This window comes from Argiope bruennichi, chromosome 9 (assembly GCF_947563725.1).
Source record: "Argiope bruennichi chromosome 9, qqArgBrue1.1, whole genome shotgun sequence".
Lineage (NCBI taxonomy): Eukaryota > Metazoa > Arthropoda > Arachnida > Araneae > Araneidae > Argiope > Argiope bruennichi.
The window spans coordinates 8,261,769-8,283,850 of NC_079159.1; the positions used below are offsets into that span (position 1 = coordinate 8,261,769).

At 31.5% G+C, this 22,082-nt stretch overlaps 1 protein-coding gene across 6 annotated transcripts in view; it reads left to right on the top strand.

Moving 5' to 3' along the window:
* The window catches only part of LOC129984176 (delta-like protein B), a 320,381-nt gene that overhangs the window by 183,314 nt on the left and 114,985 nt on the right, over positions 1-22,082 (top strand). For all 6 annotated transcript variants that reach the window (XM_056093980.1, XM_056093985.1, XM_056093982.1 and 3 more), the window contains one exon: positions 7,248-7,286. The gene's annotated coding sequence lies outside the window, so the exon portion shown is untranslated. The remainder of the gene's footprint in view (positions 1-7,247; positions 7,287-22,082) is intronic.

The following is a 22,082-nucleotide window of genomic DNA, read 5'->3' on the forward strand; positions in this document are numbered from 1 at the left end:
AATAGATAAAATTTGGTAAAGAGTTTTAGAATCTGAAATAAGATCTGTAAAAAAAAAAAAAATAGAACGAAAATCTGATAACAGGTGGATAGTTTGTCGGTCTGGACTTTTGAATGTATGTAAACGCTATAACTGAAAAATATTGCGACTTAGACAAATGGTAATTGTTATGAGATTTTATTATTAAAATGGAAGATCGGTGTCAATTTCGGGTTTCATTTGTTCATACTCATGTCTAGAACTCTGAAATTGGAATCTAATCAGATCGTAACATTTACGCCATTGCCACATCCATAAGTTTTATGCGAAGAGGAGAGTAATAACACCTTTATTAAGGAATATGAGAAAAAATTTGGAATACTCTTGTACTAAGTTTATCAAATACCATAACACACAGAATTTTATAGTGTGGAATTTGAATTTTCTTTGCTGCAAGCTCCTACATTAGAGATGTGCAAACTAATCCAACTGAATGAAACTAAATCTTAAAGAGAATTTTTTTTTTAAAGAAAAGCAGATGCCAAATCATTAAATGTCGGTGGCTTGTGCGTAAAAGACGAACGAGTACAGCAAGGTGTATGAAAACGTGCACACTCTCTTTTCCAACCAATAGCTGACTTGATCGCCGCACATCGTGCATTAAACTGTAGGCACTTCTACGTGAACGACAGATTAGACAATATGATGAAAATGTCAAACAAAAAAAAAATGGCAGGCGGACAGGAAATAAAGTACGACAGCTGTATGGACTGACAGGAAGTGGCAGCCTGATAGGTAAGGACTGACAGCAAGGCCTTTAACTTGTGTAGTATTTTCACCGAGTATCGGTTTGAATTGCTTGTTTGCAAGTTGTTGAAGATTAGATAAAGGATCGCTCAAAATATGCCCAATATTTAAGGAAGTGAAAACGGATCTTCGGATGTCAATGGTACAGAGATTCTTTTTAAATGCCATGCGTCTAATACGATAATTGCCTAAATGTTAAAAAAAAAAAGAGAACTTTGTCATTTGTTAATACTATGGATTCAATTAGGGTCTAATTGTTAAAGAAACCAAGTAGGAAATTGCCTAAGGGCTCTTATAACTTTGAGGGAACCTAAGGATTTAAGAATTTGTTTTCTGTATTTTCATGTTTATGTAATTTTAAAATTTTCTTTATTTTAGTATGGTTATTTGAAGATTTTTCAAAATAAAACAAATAACATTTGTATTTTAGAACGTTATTCTATTTAATTATTTATTAAAGTCTTTAAAAAGGTTTTATAGCTTTTATAAATTTGTTTCAAAAGATTAGAAGTTCTTTTTTTTACATACGAAACAGTGGAACTATCTGTAACTTGAAAATACCTTAATTAAATATTTCATCTTTTTATAACTTGTATTACAAACTGCTTGCATAGATTAAATTAAAATCAATAAAAAAATACTATAATTTTATATTTTGATGGCAAACGTGCCTCCAAATCTTGAATGGACTAATGATCCCTGCGTGTAGTTGAATACAGCTTTCATTTGAATTTTCCATTTTCATTCATTTTCTCTTACGAATCTCTCATTTTTGTTTGCATCTCTAAACATACAAAAGATTGATTTTAAATAGGATTTCAATAGTAAATGCTGGAATAAACTGCAGATTTGATGAAATGCAACAACTTATTTTCATGACAGTTGTTGCGTTTCCTAATTGATACGGAGTCTGAAATGTAGAAATTCATCAAACCCTAGAGGCAAATTTTTACTTTCTCGTCTACGAAGTATAGAGAAAGTATTGAAATCATCACAATATTTGAATTCGAGATTTTTATGAATATTCAAGTTTTAGACCACCCTGAGGTCGAAAAACACATTTAAAAAAATATTCGTTTGGTTTAACGGTTTAAGCTACGCAAATGAAATTTGGCGTTCAGTATTTACACCTAATTTGTAGATTTCTATCAAATTTTGAGCAAATTTCATTCAAAGGAAGCCTGTCTGCTCGAATATAAGTTAACACGATCACTACAAAACGAAGAGAACTAGATAAATAAAGTTCAGTACTCATATTTAACATCTACAATGTAAAGACATATCAAATTTTGAGTCAAATGCAACGAGCGATGGAGTACGGACCACCCTCTGATGATAAACATGCAAACGCGATAATTCAAAACCGAAGTGACTTAAATATATCTAATTTATTATGTGATTTTGTGACTACAAGTGTCTAGTTCTGTATCACTATGAAATCGGCTAAGAAAAACGCATCTAAAACACAAATTCAATTTTCGGATGCCATTAACCACAGGCCAACGATTAATCTCCAAAACTCTCGCCAGTAATCAAACATAGATTCAGTAAAAATGCTAAATTCATGCCAAAGGTTAATATTTCCTAATGGTTATACCCCAATGCTATGCAAGGTATTCTCGGAGATAACACTTTTATTAGAGAGTTCGCAAGAGAGTTTTAGGAAGCTTTAGGAAGAGAGTTAGGAGACTTTTTTGACGATAACAATACTTTCTCTGTATGTAATTCATGTAGAAAAGAACTTTAAAAAATATATAGTTTACTTCGAGACTTAGATTCTTAGCTTTCGTTCTCTCCATCATACGCCATCCTAAATGTGGGTCTCTTTCATGCGCGATTAATTCTCAAGTCCCACGCTCATTTCCTTCAACAGGTATTTCTAAATTTCTGAAGAAATTATTAATTTCTATTTCCGTTCCAAATTTTGGAGAAAACTGGCTTTTTTATTCCTCCAAAGTAAGCAGTCGACCACATAAAACTCGGATGTCACCGAGTGTTTTATGGAGTTGCGTAAATTCTCTCTTGTCACACATTTACGACTTCCTTGTCGTAAATTACCTCTACGTCCCCTGACTGAGCCTACGGTCTAACGCTTCCAGATGCATTTATTCATCAGTATATGCTTACATCGATGATTAAGCGCGTCTGTCGCAACTGGAGTAGGCTCGCGCAGTTAGTGGAGCATTTTTTCTCTCCTGGAAATGATACTTGAAATAATGCATCATTTAAAAGGAATGGGATCCCAGGGATATATTTAGATTCCGAGGTCTAGGAATTTGTGAGGTTCAGGTTCATTTTCCCTGACCCGATATAGGCATCAGAGGTCCAGCTTTCCATCTTATTTATATCTAGGGATATCGTGCAGTATCAAATAGTTTCCGCCTTATAAAAACGGCGAAATCTTATCTACTAACGCCATATCTACTATCGTCTTGAAAAGCTGATGTCATATCAACAGTTAGCTCCTTCATATCCTAAGTAGTATAGCATGTTCTTCATTATTGTAGAATATCGTTAAATATTACAGTACACTGCCGACTCTACGGCTTCTGTACTATCCTGCCTAGTTTTCTTTTATCGTAATTAAAGGAGAAAGGCAAGGGGTCTATTAAATCATCTATTAAAAACTTTTTCAAAACCTAAAATCTGGAAATTTTGGCTTTAATCTTGGGGTTACTTTTTTCATATCTGACTTTTTCATAACCTGAAACCTAAGACTGACTCTTTGACTCTTACCTTAGGGTAACTTTTTCATATCTGTGTAATCATTTATCAGTGAAAAATAAAATCAGTTTGAGTCAATTTTCTTAAGAACTAGGCTTACGATTTACGTTAATGTTTTGTTTATGTTTCCTAAATTTAAGTTGACCATTACAGAATTTATTTTAAAACGTAAACAGTTTATATCCTTTAACTTACTTTTTCTCTAATAAATTCTTGAAATTAGAAGCGCAGTATATAAACTACAGTACAGGGCCCTCTATTTTAACTCGACGCGTTACCGGCAACTACTTCTATGATTCACTGGACAGCGTCTGCTTTCACATTGAGATAAACGAAGGGCTTGATACTCAAAAATAAGTGCGAAAATACGTATTATAGCAGTGAGTTTTTGATAAAAGTTTTGTCTTCTGGTGGGCAAAGAAATGAATTCATAGAATTTCGGCCTATTCAGCTTTTGCATTATCCGGCCAGACCTTCTGCCACGTAAGGTGGATACCAGGAGTGTACTGTATATGCTAACCGCCTTTGATAATCAGCGGTTTACAGGAATTAATGGTCCTTACAATTTTTGATTAAATATTATATATAACTTGGTCATAATATCTGCTTCAGTAAAACATTTTTAAGCTTCACATTTTGAGCTTCACATTTAAAATATTTACAGCTCACACTATTTTAGAGGCTTTATATCACTTTCTTCATTATTTTCATTTTTTTTTTCAAATCTTTTGTCATCTCTTCTAAAGTTTGAACTTATAATTCAGGTGGAAGCGACTCAACTTCAACAAAACTAATACAACAGCTATTCTAATAACTTTCTTTACTCCAACAAATACAAAAACATTTTTTGCTGAATCCAAGCATGTTTTCAAAAACGAGTATAAAAAATGAAGTCCTTCAAAGTTGAAGTCTTATGTATAGGAACGAATATATATATTTTTTTATAAATTATGGAGTATCCCGGATGATTGTTAAATAAAAATGATTCAATATAAAATCCAATTTTCAGTTTTACTTTGAAAGGTTTTTAAATTAGGTAAACAATGATAATAATAATTTGTTTTATTCATTAAATATAGTACTAAAAATCTCATGAAATCAAAATTTTATACAGTCTTTTATTTCTAAGAAATCATCTTCGGTAAAATTTTCTTGACTCAAATTTTAAAATTAAAAAAAAAATATTTTCAATCTTCTACGAGCAAATCTGACCGAGTTATGAAGATTTTATCATTATTTTAGGATAAATAATAATTTCATCATTTTAATCCAGACCTTTAAATAATTTAGGTATTGTTTGGCGTATCTTCTTTGAGACCATCAATGGAGCGGTCTGAAATCTTTCATTTTTATTAAATAGTAGTGATATTCAACTTTTCCTTATTCAGATCCATTTTTGTTGTAAAAGAATAGAAATTTATTAGTGCCTCAAGAATATTTTCCTAAATAAAACCGGAAGTCGGCAAAAAAAAAATTATTCAGAACCTTCAAACTGCATAAAATATAATTATTTCCTTTAAACCCTTCTTCCAAGTAGATATGCATACCTATTGCTAACGGTATAGAAATTAGCAGTTCAATTCCAATGAGAATGGATATCTTGCGTATATTAAATCATATTTGTTTTAGTGGAGAGGGGGGTGCCAGCTCAGGTGTCGTCCTCGTCATCTGACCGCGGTTCAAAATTACGAGGTCCGTCCCAAAATAGCCTTAGCGTTGCTTCAAACGGGTCGTTAATATAACTAAACCAAACCATATTTGTTTTAAAATACCCCGAATGATTGAACTAACAACAAATATTTTAAAAAGTCAAGTAAAGTTTTTTTCTCACATCTATTTTTCTAAAATAGTTTCCTTTTCATTTCACACAGACACGTGCTAAAAATGACACTTTTCTAGGCTTATTTTCCACTAGGAGTTAACTTAATCATTTAATTTCAGGCTTTTTCAACGTGATCGTTGATAGAAGTTGATTTTTGTTAATGCAAGTATAAAGTACTCGTGCAGGTTAAATTTGACATTTAATTTATATGAAATATGTATTGTTGGGAAATATATTTAAAATATTTTTTTAAATATTGATTAAAAATAGAAACTGACTTACACGAGGAAATAATAAAGATCACTAAAAAATTAATCTTTTGAAATTTTTTTTTAAGCCTGCAAAAGTCGTTTTTGTGTTGTAATATTTTCGAACGTTTTTGCGGGATTAAGGCCAACATTTCTTACAATTTTTAATGAAAACTTGAATTAAAATTACCAAATGAACTTTCTCATCCTGCTAAGTATAACTATGCTTAGTTTGTCCGTTAGTAAGTTGCTGCTCTACAAGAACGGCAACACGCAGACATACTACACACATTCATCTTTATTTCAAGTACTGATTGTTATAAAATATTGCGAACAGTGTGAAGGTGTATCATGCAATAGTTTGCAACATCTTAATGCTAAATGGATTCTGATATCATTCACGCTATATTGTATCTTTAAAAACTTTTCGATCGTACAAAAGAGCATTTCCTTTTCCAGTCGGCTATCATTTTGTCATTTTTTTTGTTATATACAAAAGCGAACTTTAATTAGAAGACTTTTTGGCAACATTATTTAGATACACGAGATTCAAATGCTGATGTGTTCAAAGTATGGAAAATTTCACATTTCTCTTTTCTTTGAAAAATATTGTGAATTATTTTTTAACATTATAAAACAGGGAAAAAAATTGAGTAATATATGTATTTTTAATTTCATATTGCATATATTAATTTATCCTTCTCGTGTGCTTGTCATTATACAGCTAAAACTGACAAGTAAAACAATGACTTATTGCATTTGCTGGTTGTTTTAAAATTTTCTTTATAGACAGTGCATGCTGCTAATATATGCTCACACATTGTATTGCATACAGATGGAACATATAATTTTTAACCTTAGGATCATTTTAAACAAATCAGTTTTCTTTTGATTTCGCTCTTGTATACTGACATATAAATTTCAGCGTTGTCTTAGTATTCATTGTCTCAATCAATAATAATAAGAATCCCTTCAATAGAATGAAAAGTTATCACTGGAAATTAAAAATATCTTTAAAGCTTTGATACGATACGAATTTAGAATTTTAAATCAACAATATGGAATATCTTAAGCATAGACACAAATACTATAAACGCATTTTAAAGGGTCCGCGGTGACCTTTTGATAAAGTCTTGGCTTCGGAACCGGATTTTAGGTTCGAGACCCTATTCCATCGAAGAATCGTCGTGTAAGGGGTATGGAGCACGTTAAATCCGTCGAGACCAAACGTCCACCCGCTGGTGTAGCGTGGAAGTGTGGAGAGGGGGTGGGTGCCAACTTAGACATCGTCCTCTTCACCTGACCATGATTCAAAATGACGAGGTCCGTCCCAAAACAGCCTTACAGTTGCTTTAAAACGGGACGTTAATATAACTAAACTAAACTAAACTAAATTAAACAATTTTAAAATGCTATGATAATGTTGTGAATATATGTAGTTTCTAAATTTATAATTTCTTATATAATTATGGCCTTTGTTAGCTTTCTGTTGTTGTTGTTTTTTTCTATGTAGACAGAGATAGATTTAAATCTGCATAAGGTTTATACTTGAGGAAAATTATAACAGCAAGAAGTTTTATCCTTGACTTTATTATAATCTTTTATTTATTCATCCATTTAATTATGAATATCATAAAGATTGAATGGGATTTTTTTTTCTTTTTCAGGTGACGTTGATGACGACCTTAAAGCTCCTTTTCGGACCAGTAAGTGTGCATTTTGAATAATTATTAAATAGATATTATTTAAAAAGAAAGATAGAAATCCTATAGTGTTGAGTGATTCATTTAAATTGAAATTTAGGATTTTTTTTAAAATTTAGTTTTTATATTATTAATTATCAGTATTAGAGAAAGAGAAAGAAAAAGAAATTGAAAGAAAATAAAGAATCTTTCAGAAACTTAAGTAACGTTAAAGTACTAAGTATTCTGAATTTTTAAAGTAAATAGTATCTGAATTTGAAATTCAGGACATTTTTTTTAAGTCTGTGTGTTGAATAAAATATAAAAATATATCAATTTTAGACAAATAATTAGTTAGAAAATTTTTCTATAAGGGAAACATGAAGAGTTGAAGAAGCGCAAGTAAAATATTTTGCTCTTATATTCTTCCTTTTAATCTAATTTATCCTATTTGGTCATATTAAGGAGATACTGTTTCAAGTAAAGTAAAAGTTGGAAAGAATTTCCAAGGCTTAATTTTTAAAAAATAATAAATCTCGCTAATCCCTTTTTAATATGAAATATCTGTGGATGATGTGACGGATGTATCAAGGATAATTCGTTCATATGTAGCTTACTTTGAATTTCTAAAACTATTATTAAAAAAAGCAGAGTCGAAAATCGGAAAAACCCATTTGATTCGAACTGACTTATCACTTTAAATATATAGCAACTTTGGAAAGAATTTACATTTATGTAAAGTTAACTATTTTTATTACCTTTTTGTATTTGAACTCAACTAATCTGAAATATGTTATCTAAATAAAATCTGTAGCATTTTTTTAAAATTCGGAACACTTCTTTGACACTATTTTTAATCCTATCATGCTGGGTAACCTTGTAAAACAAACCCTTTGGTGACTGTCCCTCATCATTCAAGACAGTGCGTCATTTTAGCGTTTTAATTACTTTTTTCAATTTTGATTGTTAAAAACACCTACAGAATGGTAAGATGTAAATTAATTTTTTGGAGAAATACAACTTAAAGCAATTATATATATATATATATATATATATACTAGCCGCCTTTGGCGACCAGCCGGTACGCCATTAATGCTCGTTAAAATTTTAATAATTAACTATTTTATGTAATTCCTAATTTAATAGCTTTTTCATTTAAATATATTAAAACTTCAAATTTCAATTCACTCAGAATATTATAAAGGCCTTCAGTCATAACGTAATCTGTATCTCTCCAATTTTCTGTTAGCTCCCGTAGAATTTATGCTTTAAAAATTAAAGTGGAAATGATTAATCTGCAATTAATATAATAATATTTTTTACTGAAACAAAGCATTTTTTTTTTTGTAATATGATTACTGAAAACAGAGTCACTGAGCATTTAAACCTTATGGGCATTAAAGAATATCTTTCTTAATTTATGTAATATCTCAAGAATTTGTCAACAAAATTTTTTCAGATTCATCTTGAGCAGGTATATATTAATTAACAGTGTTTAATTTTAAATGCCTCAAATACTAAGAAAATAAACAGAATCGTTTAAAATAATCGGTCGGAAACATGTAAAAAAAATTACTTAAAAAACGATGAACTTAAACTAACATAAATACAATTTAATTACAAAAGCATACAACTAACCTAAAAATAATTTAAATCGAGTTCGCCTCCGTTGAAATGTAAACAATCATAATACAATGCGCATGCGTGAATTTTCAACGCCAATTACGGTAACGCACATATGTGAATTTTTCTACGCCAGTTGGGGTAACGCTATGTAGATTAGAAATTTTTAATTTCCTTTAATCTGTTTTATTTTAATTCAAAAGTACTTCAGAATGAATCTGAAAGATCGATTCATTAACAATGTTTAAATGCATCAAACATTAAGAAAATAAACAGAATCGTTTGAAATAATCGGCCGAAAAATGTTAGCCCTAGCCTCATTGCTGTTGGGAAAAAAAAAAAAAAATTGAAGCTTTACTCATTTGGCGGTGGGGAAAATGAAAGGATTTTTTTTGGAGGGAAAGTTAGTTTTTGAATTTTTAATTATAATTTTAATTAAAAACAGGGCTATCCTATCTTTTAAGTTAGATCAAACTGCAGACGGTGTGCAAATTTGATTAAAATCGGATAAGTAGTTTAGGAGTCCATCGCGGACAAACAACGTGACACGTAATTTATATATATTAAGATATTTATTTTTCGAGGCAATTAACAAATTCTTATATTAGATTAATAATTATGCATCGAATTACTTTTCCGAGTGTGAAGGATTAATTCTCTATTTAAAGCTGGCATTTATGAACATCTCGGTATTTAATTTGTTGCTTGAGCAACTGGCATAGGCATCCGGTCAAATCAATGTGAATATTTCTTCTATTCGGAACAAAAGACAAGCACACGGTTTACAAAACATCAGAAACCAGATTACTGGTGATTTATAAAAGAAAACCACTTCAGCTCGATTGTCCACTAGTTATTACAGATAAAATGAAACCCGATAATAACGAATCGAGGGTTTGCTCCGAAACACTTTTTCTAAATATATTCTACTTCCGTTTTAAAATTCAAACGGATAACAGTAGTTAGTCAAATTTAAAACTAGAATGTGTACAGTTATTTAAGTCTAACTAGCCGAGCCCAAAAATGAAATATCACTACTCATTCTAACATAATTTGAAGAATTTGCTATCTGAAAATAGAGCAAAGATTTTAAGATAAGTAAAAGTAGAAAAATAACGGAAGGTCTTTGACCGAAATATTTCTTGCTAATTTAAAGTGTTTTCTTCATTTAAGAGTATTTTTTTTTTAATGATTAAAAACGATTGCATGACCAGTTACTTTGCATTCCGAGTTATGCAGTTTTGGCTCACATATTATTTAATAATATGTAAATGGATATTTATTTTGACAATGAGTAAAAGGGGGGGGGGTAATATTCTACTTTCGAAAAGTTTTAAAGGTCTTTTTTTTATTTTCATTTTCTCTTACACGAAATATATGAATATAAAATATTGAGATTAGATAAAGATATGAGATTAAAAGATATGAGCTTAAAATTCAAACGCAAGCAAAATTAAAATAAGCTATAAGATCCTATTTTATCTGGGAGGCCGCGGTGATCTGGTGGAAAGATCTCGGCTTCGAAACCCGATTCCACCGAAGAACCATCGCGTGAGCGGGTCTGGTGCACGTTAAATCCGTCGAGGCCAAACGTCCTCCCGCTGATATGGTGTAGAAGTTGGGAGAGGGGGTGCCAGTTCAATTCTCATCGTCTGACCGCGGTTCAAAATTATGAGGTCCGTCCCAAAATAGCCCTAGTGTTGCTTTAAAAAACGGAACACTATTGCATCTAAAGAAAGCATTTTTTTTTTTTAAATATGGGGAAAATGTAATCTTCATAAAAGAAATGATAAAGTTAACACCTAACATCTGGCTTCTCTTGCTGCATCTTTCCTACTTATGAGAATAAATTGTCCGAAATGATGAATAACAGTCAATTACACTTTGACAAGGAGATTTTTAGGCAGTGTTTCTTGAATGAACTGCAGATCTGTCCCTTCATATTCAGTTAAATAAGAATAGGTGTACATATATTCATATCTTCTTTTTACTTTCGCATATACATAGAGAAGAAATATAGTAATCGTCAAAAATTTCGGATTCGAGATTTTAACGAATCTCCACGTTTTAAACCATCCTGAAATCGAAAAACATATTTTTGGAAAATTTTTACCTGTCTTTGACAAAGATAACTAAAAAATATGCTTTGATCTGGACGAATGAAATTTTTTATGATATCCAATTCTATCCAATTAAAAATAAAAAATCCATTAAAATTAATTATCCATCTGTCCGAATATTATTTAATAAGACGTTAAGAAGAGAACTAGATAAATAAAATTAGGTACACAGATTTAATATTTATACTGTAGACACCTGTCAAATTATGAACCAAATCTAACTAGGGGTTGACTATCTGTCAGTCTTCACTTTCAAAAGCATGTAAACGCGATAATTAAAAAAAAAATCAATGATTTAAATATATATCAAATTTGGTATGTTATTTTGCGTACAAGTACAGTTCGTGTAAATACAAGTACAGTTTCGTGTAAAATTTTTGTTTCAATCGATTGATAAAAACATGTCTAAAACACAAATTCGATTTTTGGATGCTATTAACACGTGCCAGGATACTATTAATATAGCCGCCAAATTACTCGCCAAGGATGACATGAAATTCCGTAAAAGTGCTAAATTCATACTAAAAGTTAATATTTCTTAACTATTGTACGAGTGTCTCTGACGATAAATTTTTTAGAGTATGCGAGAAAGTGTTGAGAAGATCACTCTCGCTGGTTTGGAAAATCATTTGCAACAAAGTGACAAAAAAGCAGCCAGCCGTGTGGGATGTTGACATCAGTTGCATTGTGTGCACTCATTCCTCCAATTTCCCTCCGCTTTTTGAAAGAAATGCTGTACACAAGTATTAGTAATTGCTCAGCCGACACTTTAGCGTTACGAAAAGATGAGTGCATGATCCGCCTGCTATTATCCGCATATTTACTTGCCCAGCTTTTACACCACAAATCTGATGTGATCTAAAATAACAAACATACCCTTGAGAAGCTACTTTATTGTCTTTTTGAAATGTTGGATGTGTTGGAATAAATACTCTATATTTCGTAAAAATTTGTAGATTTTTTTTAACTTAATAGTTAACTATTGATAGTTATTTCTGATTTTAATTTAACTCTGATGTTTCTTCAAAAGAATTAAAATCGTAGCAATATTTGTAAATTCAGAAATATTCAAGAGCAATGTCCGAAAATTATAGAAATCTCGACTCGGCTCTATAGGAGTCGGTGCCCCTTCTAATATTTCGTAAATGTCTTCAACACAATACACGTTCCCCTAATGAATTCGAAAAAAAAAATACTCTTTCCGTCAGTGGTTAAAACAGAATCATCCCTATTTTGATTGATATTACCGAAGAAAATTTGAAATTGTCTATTCAATTGTTTTAAGCGATAGACAGCGGCGATAACGTGCTATCCTTTCGAAACCAAACAGCCACGGCATCCATACCAAATCAGAAATAATAAGCGAAAAACCAAAATAAAATAAAGTTTCCATTCTCTTTGACCCATCCTGTTTCTTCTTGGGCATTTTCCTCCCTAAAACAGCCATCCGTAGCTTGGGGGAGGGTTTGACGTATGACCTTGAACAACAAAAAAATGGTCCCATTGTATTGTGGACGCCCCTCATTCCAATGCAATTAAAGTGGCCGAAGGGGCAGCAAAAATTTGGTGCCCCCTGCCCGATGTCACGTAAGGGTCTTTTCATTCTTCTGTCAATCTGATTCTTTGAAACACAAATGCACGATCCATTTCTTTTTTTAATCCTTTTTTATTATTATTTTGGGGTGGAAATGAATTTGTCCTCCGCCGGAAATGTTCCTATTGTCCACGCTCCGCTGCAGCCCTAAGAATACTATCTTGGAGAGAAATTTCGCCGAAGAAGTGTCCGGTGCCTTCTGCTTTTTCGCAAATGTCCACCTACCTGTAACCTTCCTGACTTCTGTGTTGTTGTTTCCTGTGGGCAAAATTTTGACGTGGGAAGTTAATAGTCCAGAAGAGGATTATGGATCCTCTTTAATAATGGAATGTGGAGCAATGGTATGTGAACATGTTATCCTGTTACATTCCCTTCACATGCGGAGTGAAATCAAAGTTCAGGTGGACATCTGTAGAGAGAGGCAGAATTTAAAAATTAAAAAAAAAAAAAATCGAGTAAAGTTCGATTTTTCTCGATTTACCCGAAAAGCTATTATTCATGTGTATTTTTTTGAATTTCATATGAAAAAAATATTTAAGAATTTTGAGTGAAAGATTTGGTAATTATAAGAAGAAAGGCTGTGCCTAAACATTCCTGCAATTAAAATAAAAGAGTAACTTCCTCTACCAAATTGATATTGAGTAAAATAATAGTCTTATTATTATCATGAATGTTTTGTCAATTGTTAGATTACTCATTTGGAGGTAAGAGAAGCAATGGCACCGTTCTTTCTGGATTAAAATTTCTCATATATATATAATAAAGAAAAATCGTTTTAATGATCTACCAACAGATTTCGATGAATCTCCTTGTTTTAGGTCTCCTGAGACCTAATAAAAATAATTTTTTTACTTTCTCGTATGCAAACTATAGAGAAAGTATAATCATCAAAAAATCCAAGCACAAGATTTTAACAAGTCTTCAAGTTTATCTATAAGCATGATAATTCAAAAACGCTTAACGCTAAAGCGATGAAATTTGGTATATGCATTCATGACCATATTTATAGATCTCTGTCAAATTTTGAGAAAAATCTGTTAATAAGCAGTCTTTCTGTCTGGTTCTTCGAATATAAACTAACATGACTACAAAACTAAGAGCTAGATTTGGTACACAGATTTAAAATTTATAGACTCCAATGAAAATTTAAGCCAGATCTAACAAAGTATTAACCATCTATCGGTCTGTACTTACGGAAATATGTAAACGCGGTACACTCAAAACTCAATGACTTAAATATATCAAATTTGATGCTTGATTTTGTAACTATAATTGCAGTTCTATGCCAAATTTTGGTTTCAATATGTTGATAAAAATAATCTAAATAAATTCCCATGCAAGGGATTAATCGCCAAAACATTTGTCAAGGATCGTATGACATATTTAGTAAAAAGGCTAAATTCACGCAAAAAGTTAATATTTTCTAAGTATTGCACATTGATCCAAAACCCATAATTTTTTACATAACATTTTTATTAGAAAATATGCGAGAAAGATTTTGAGAGACCACTTTCACTGGTTGGCATTGCGTCTGTCTATTCGTAAACGCAATAATTCTAAAACGGAAACAGTGAGTCGAATGAAATATATTTATGGCTTCAACATGAAAAAAATTACTTCGACTTTAACTAAATGACCGGCATCAATGTTCTTGTTAAATATTGATCTACTGTCTATTTGTGAATAAGATAGAGCAAAAACACAACAATCTAGAAAGAAGAAAATTGTTACATGTCCCTTTCCCTCAAGGTATATAAATTTTTATCATATCAATATCACATTTTATAGATAACAAATCTCAGATATAATTCATTACCAATCAAAGTTAACTTGTTAATCAAAAGATTTTCGTAATTATATTCCATATGCATATAACATTATCAGTTTTCTTTTTTGTAAAGTGGGGAAAATATATGCTAAATTTTTACTTAAACCATCTTTCCTGTGTTTATTGTTCCTTATTGTTCAACATGTCTTTGATTCTATGACAAATTTACAACACATTTGAAAGTGAACTTCCAACGCTATTTTTAAGCTATCAAAATATGTATATTATATTAGAGCAACATTTTATCCTCAACACATTCGCTACCATGAGCCTCACCAGTGGATCATACCTACTTTGTAATAGTACCGAACCATCTATCTAATTAGACTACCCCATCTCTGCTATAAGAGATATCATCTAATTATATAGGTGATCCGAATATCAGGCTTGAGCAGTGACATCGAACATGTGAACGCAATAGTGAACCCGAGATTAGATTGTTTAACAGTATGTACAGTAAAAACTAAATTCATTTTACTAACAGTAAAAAGGATTTTTTTTTTAAAATCCATTTGTAAGCAATAAGTTTACATGATAATCAAATGTGATTTATACTTTCATTTATACTTTTTTTTAAAATTTTCTTTCTGTGTCATTTTTTTCCACTCCAGTTTGTAGCATTCGAATTTCGGGAAAGTAAAATAAACTCATTCCATCGCCGTCCTTAAAACAAGCTACCAGAGCATCTATTACTTCCATTTACCCTTCACTTCGAGGTCTCTTTGTCATGATGGTGATCTTGGCTTTAAGACGGTATGGTCATAACATTTATGGCCCAATTCCACCAAAAAATCTTTCATGCTTGCAAAACTCTTGAATACTACATCCATTTGAATCGAGATCCTTTTATTCCTTTAATGTTGCAATTTAGAAATGAGGCTACATATTTTAGTATCTTCATCCTCATCTGACATTGATTCAAAACCTTGAAGTCCATCCAAAAACAGCACTCGTAAAATTTCAAAATGAGGAGATGTTACCAGTTTGAGCTAGGAATTAGTTTTGTCTCTTAATTAGATGACATACTTATTTTTATTTTAATTCGTCTAAGGGTATAAAAGTCACCTGACACACTTAAGCATGTCTAAGTAATATTAATCTTTCAAACTGCCATTTCGATTTAATTATAAACTTAAATATCATAAATATTGTAATTTGATGCACACTTCGTTGTTACATTTGAATGGTTTTATTCAAACTAATTCTTTACAGTAAACACAATACTTCTATAAAACAAATTCCGCAATTAAAACTGATTACAAAAATAGGTCTCTTAAACCTCAAATGATATCCAAGATAAAGAAACAAGATGGATCCATCGCAGATATGCTAGTAAAATGGTAAGCAAGACTTATCAAAATCTTGACGGCATGGCTAGATGCCTTACGTGCTAACATTCAAAGCCAGTCTATTGCTTTTTAAAGCACTTTTTTAAAACCATATATGATGAACAGGCATATATATATAATATGATATCTCTAAATTTAAATTAAATCCTAATTAATTTCCAAATTTTTATCTTAATTTAACCCATAGTAACTTCATTCTAAAATGTTCTCTTATTTCCTGACCCAATTCCACCTTTTTAATTTAATTAATGTTATAGAATCTCTGTAAAAATGCTTAAATCAGCGATTCTCGTGTTCCGAGTAAAGGGATAAAAATCTGGCAAGCCAAGCAAATTCTTTTAAAATATACGTATATTCCCCTTACCTAAATTGTCATGTGTCAAAGAAATTCCTATCAGAATCTCACAGTATATAATCATTAAAGATAAATATTTCAGTCTCTTTTCGCTCTTCTCTTGTATCGCTTGGTAATGGACGCAAGTTGGTCAGTTTTGTCCCCGCTTCTTGTACATAAATTATGCCTCCCGGGATAGAATGGAAGCGAATTCAAAATATCTTCTCTTTTCTACCACAAAACTGCTTCAAAAATATATGCTTTGCATTTTATAAATAATATAGTGCTGGTAGCGTCGTTTATTCCCGCTATGCCACTGGACCATCTCTCCTATCCAGTTTGGTCTGCGTGAAGATCGCAGCCCCCGCTTCACTGACCCTCGAGTGCGGAGGAAGGAATCTGCTGGCAGGTAGCATGTCTACTGATGCGTTGAGCGGATGCCCTTCAGACGAGTTCAGTCCTCGTAATCCTTCATCAACGCCGATGCTATCAATCTCCCCGTCACACGAAACCGATCTCTGATTTATTGTGGGGACCGCAGCCGAGTGATTGTTTATGTGGACAGGATACCCGTGACTGTGCGTGACGCCCTAGCACATCTGAACGCACCGTCTCTCCCGAAACTCCGTTTGCACAATCGATTGAAAATTCTATATGAGCACACTCTATATGCAACTGCCCATTTACAAGCATGAACACATAACTATTTCTACGCAGTGAAAAATGTTTGCAACAAAAGCAAAATAAATATTTTGAACAAATTCATCCATTCTTTGCAGTAGGACAGTTCCTATTACGTCGCCGGCACCTCGGACATGTTAAATTTAGCATTGAAACTCAGTGTCCTCTTGTTAGTTAAATACGGAAATTGGGAGAGAAAGGTGCCGAATCAAGTTCCGTCCTCGTCATTTTATAAAACAAGCTTATGAGGTTCCGTTCGAAACGGTCGCTGGGTTGCTTCAAAACAGGATATGATGGCAACTTAACTAGTTATTAAAATTAAATACATCGATTTTTATTAAAATTGTCATCTCTCTGAAGGCAGCTCAATCATGGCATTGATAATGTTTCCTGATCATTAAGCATGTTCTCGCTTCCCAACTCAACTATACTAATACTGGTATCGCCTGATTTGCTTATTTATCGTTGCTGACAATGGATATTTCTGAGGGGTCTTTGCATAATGATGGGGGTTGTTGTGCCTAGACCACAGGCCCCGAATTCATAGCAACCGGGGTCATTCAGTTCACTCTGGATGTTATGAGGATCGGACTATGTTCTTTATCTTTACATGCCCACGAATAGACAGATTGAGAGGCAGTTTAATATAACTTATTGATTCAAAATTTTTGTTCGGGGGATAACGCTCAATATGCTTAATTTTATCCATCTCGTCATTTAGGTTTTTGTATTATGTTCACATGCACACAAAGCACAAAGTATATATTGTCCTTTTTTCCAAAAAATTGTCGAATTTTTTGTTAAATACTCTTCTGACTTGATTCATATTTTATCAAACATATTCCAAATCTGAAATTTGGATTTATAAAATACATATGAGTCAAAGTTCGGTATTGGAACCTAAAAAAGTTCGATTTTGATGATAACTGAAATTGATTGCATTCCTTAAAACATAATAGTTCTTGTGTAATGAATAAATAAATAAAGAGAGGGGAAAATAGCAGCAATAGAATATTTTCCAGAATTGTTTAAAGAAATAAAATGGTACCATAACGATCAACTAAAAAAAAAAAAAATCTCCGTAATGATTTTAAAAAAATGGTGTTTGAGTGTCTCGGCCATCGGGAAAAGTGTTTCAGGCTTGATAATTAAGACAAGACTTTCACTTCAAATTCAATTTTCACTAACATATATAATGAGAAAATAAAGTACCATATAGCTATCTGAAATTGAAGAACAGCACTTTGAGGACAATATTGAAGAAATTATTTTATAGGTATTTTTGAACTGCCGTGTTATTTTTTTTCCAACAAAATCAAGTTTTTCAAAAAAAATTACGCAGGTATCGGTTTGAAATTTTTATCAGTTTTTCACTTTTATATAATACCTAATGACGTGGAATTTCAAACTTTTCAGTTAAATTCAAATTATATATATTATTTAAATTTTACTCTTTAATAATTAGTAATATTTTAAATATTATTAAGGAGTATAAATATAAATTAAGGTGTATAATATTAAATAAATTATATATATATATAATATATATATATATAATATAATATTTTAATATTTACTCATAATAATTTTTAATAGCCCATTTTCAAGATCTTTTAATACCTCAATTTTTTTTTTTTTTTTTTTTAACATGTTAGGACATATTTTGGCTTGAGGTTTTTGAAGCAATTTGAAGGCAACAAATTGCTGAAGCCTCAAAATGCTTAGGCAACAAATTAGCAATTTATTCCCTTTTTTTTTTTTTTTTTCTTGGAGCCGGCTTTCACAGTATAGCTTTTGAAATATCTATCGTTTGCTACTGTAGTTTTATTTTGGAGTCGGCTTTCACTATATAGCTTTTGAATTATCTATCGTCTGCTGTTGTATTTATTTCCATTGGAAATCCGTGTTATTGCCTAACTCGCGCAACGTCTTTTAAAAATAAACCAAGCAAGTTAAAATATTGTTTGTTTTTTTAATCGATAAAGATTGTTGGTTCAGGGATAATTTCAACTAATTAAAATAAGGTTATTAGAAAATAATGCAGAAGGTTGTCACATTTAGCAATTTATCGCCAACTAAAGTTACAACTTGATTGCCAAATTATACATTCTCTGAATTCTTACTAATTTCTTAATTAATTTAAATCATTAACCAGTTTAAAACGGTTTGGAACAATCACGAGACTATCAGATTATGCATGCGTCGATATTTAGAAAAACGATGGTTTTTTTCATCTGAAAATCGGTCGAGCTCCAAAACTTTGCCGGTTAGAAAAATTGAAAGTTTAAAAAATTATCATTATATATAGAGAGGGGGGGATAGAGAAGCGTCGTGATTGTTTGAAACCGGTTTAAAATAATTCATGACTTGATTAAGACAAATAATAACTTAAAAAATGTTCTCACATGATAACTTTAAATTTGCAATAATAGATGTCAGTTTTTTATTTAGTAGCTTTATATTTAAATGCGGCGAGCTAATTTTTCTATTTCCAACCATACCACTTCTTATCCGTAACTCGATCCAAATGAAAGTGAGGGACAAATTTTAGATAGCCAATTAACGTATTAAAATAATAAGATTGCTATAATGAATTTTTTTCCAAGTTTCCGACTGTATTAATTATCTTCAACGGAGCCGACTCATGTGACTGATGTCATTTGGTAATGAATTTGCATAGGCTATCTAACTGCAAGTTGTATTACTATAATTTGATGCGTTTGCGATGGTTTGGGGACAGGATGATTTTAACTTTATAATCAGCGGATATCTTCTAGATACGTTTTCTTTCTTTCACTAAATCTGATGTTGAGGATCATACATATTGTGAGTTAGAAGCTTGGAGACCGAAATCAGGATCAGGTGTCTTTCTTGCGATTAACCTAACCTTAGAATTAAGAGATCTGTCCCATACTCGAAGGTAACTTCCAAACGGAGTGTTAGTGTAACCAAACCAACTAATAATGTGGCAGCACAGCATTTCCCTTCTTGCAAAATGTGTACTTAGTGGTTCGAGTATTACATGAACCGCCATTCGTTTGAGCAGTGGGTATCTTTTGTCAATAAAGTAGCTAACCCGCTCATTCGTGAGTTACTGAGTCATTCACTCCGTAGCGAGGCCTACGTGCCGGAGCACACCCATTCTGGAAGGTAGACATAAACAAAAGGAGCTCGATGAAAGGTTATCTTAAACGCTGTTTCAACAGTAAAACTATTTTGGGGCTCCTGAACAAAAACGCTTCCGGCCAAGTCGCACTCAAATTTTCCGAAATACTTTGCGGCCAGCTGGTTGATGTCATGTTCCATATCGCGAGGCGGGAAAAAACCCTACCCGAAAGTATGCGACTCTTTTTTAACTCGGCCGAAGACGCTCTCGGCTTTCTTATGATCTCGGCAACATGACAAAATGGGGAATTTCGTGATGTGTCAAAGAATACCGTTGTTGCTTTCTCTACCAAATGAAAGGTTGATCAGCGCTGATTCAGAGGACTGGAATGGGTGACCAATAAAGAAAACTAAATAATATATATTTAAAGTCGATTTAGAAAATTGGTTCTGACGCTCATTTCCTTCCTAAAACCTAACTCATTTTTTAAAAATATAAATACACTAGGATATTCATAAAATTAGACTGTTATTTTTAATAGGAGATAATTAGGGAGAACCTGTTAATCCTTCTTTGCATGATTTTTCTTTTTCTTTGAAATAAATCAGTGATATAATTCATGCTCTAGATTAAAGGAAAAAGTGTTTTAAAAAATACTAGTATAAATACATAAAATAATTAAATAAACAGTATGATGGAAATGTCCATCATTATGCAAATTTACATGTTAAACTCTGTACAAAATCTCCAATGTCCGTCTCTTCTAAATTTCTCCACTCATTATCGCTTTTATTAGCAAAAAAAAAAAAAAAAAAAAAAAAATCTGATTAGTTATAAAAAAAATATTCAAGAAATTTCACTTCCAACCACTACGAGCAAATTCAAATTCGTTATAATAATGTGACATTTGATTTTTTTTTTTTTTGACAGCTACGTTCTTTATAATGCAATAATCGTGAAAAAAGTTGTCAACAACAATCAATTTACAGTCCATCTGTTCGGAGTACAATTTTCTAATTATATATTCAAATCTTTTTTTTTTCATTTATTTCTTTCATTAAGCATTAGAATTCGCAGCATTATGGAATATTTAGCTGAAAAACTTCTCTGCTGTGTTGGTAACTATCCGATTCTTTATTCAAACCTCATCTTCTTCCAATCAATAAAAAAAAAAAAAAAATCTATCGACAATAATTGTAGCTTTTTCCAGTTGACAACAAATTCTCGGTTTTGCATCAATGAAATCACAAAGGAAACTAAAAAAAATTGCATTGTTCTTTCGACGAAAAACAGATCAGTTTCTATTTTGAAATTGCTATGATCGATTACGAAACTCAAGATGTCATTTCGAGCTAAGACTTGAGACTCATCAACTACATTAGTCAAATGACGAATTGCTCTGTTTATTATTTCTTAAAGTGTTGATATTGCAAATAGTGGGACATAAATGTTAACTAAAGCTATTTATCATATCGAGATATTTTTTTTGCCATTTTGAAATAAACATTTAAATGTGTAAAAAAATCTCTCAGATTCGGTCTTAAAAATAAAGACTATTATTCATTTTATTTCGTTTGGTAAATAAATATTAGCTAAAAAAATCGTTTGCGACATTAATTGTATCATTAGCTATGCTGTTAAAAGAAACTTGTTGTCTAGAGCTCATTCATAGTCAGGTCATAATTGAATCCATTTCGTTTTACTTTATATGTTAAATTTATCAAGAAAAGGCAAAAGAAATAAAGATTAGCTAAATATTAAATTAGCTAATTTAAAATTATAATAATTTAATTTAATAAATTAAGTGAATTCAATTTCATTTAATTTTTAATAAATATTAGCTAAAAGTCGTTTGCGACATTGTCTCATTAACTATGCTTTTAAACGAAACTGATGATAAAACAATAGTTTAGTTGTGTAGTACTCATTCATAGTCAAGTCATAATTGGATCTATTTTGTTTTACTTTATAATGTCAAATTTGTCGAGAGGGTAATATATATACACTATATATATAAAGTACACCATGCCTTTGCTCTGTCATTGCCAAATATGATTTTATTTCGAAGGAAAAAAATATTTTCGGCTATTCGCATTGCTTTTGTGGTATACCCAGTCATTATCAGGAAAATAAGAAACGTCATTGTATTTTTAAACTAAATAGAAATTTAAAATAATTATTCGTC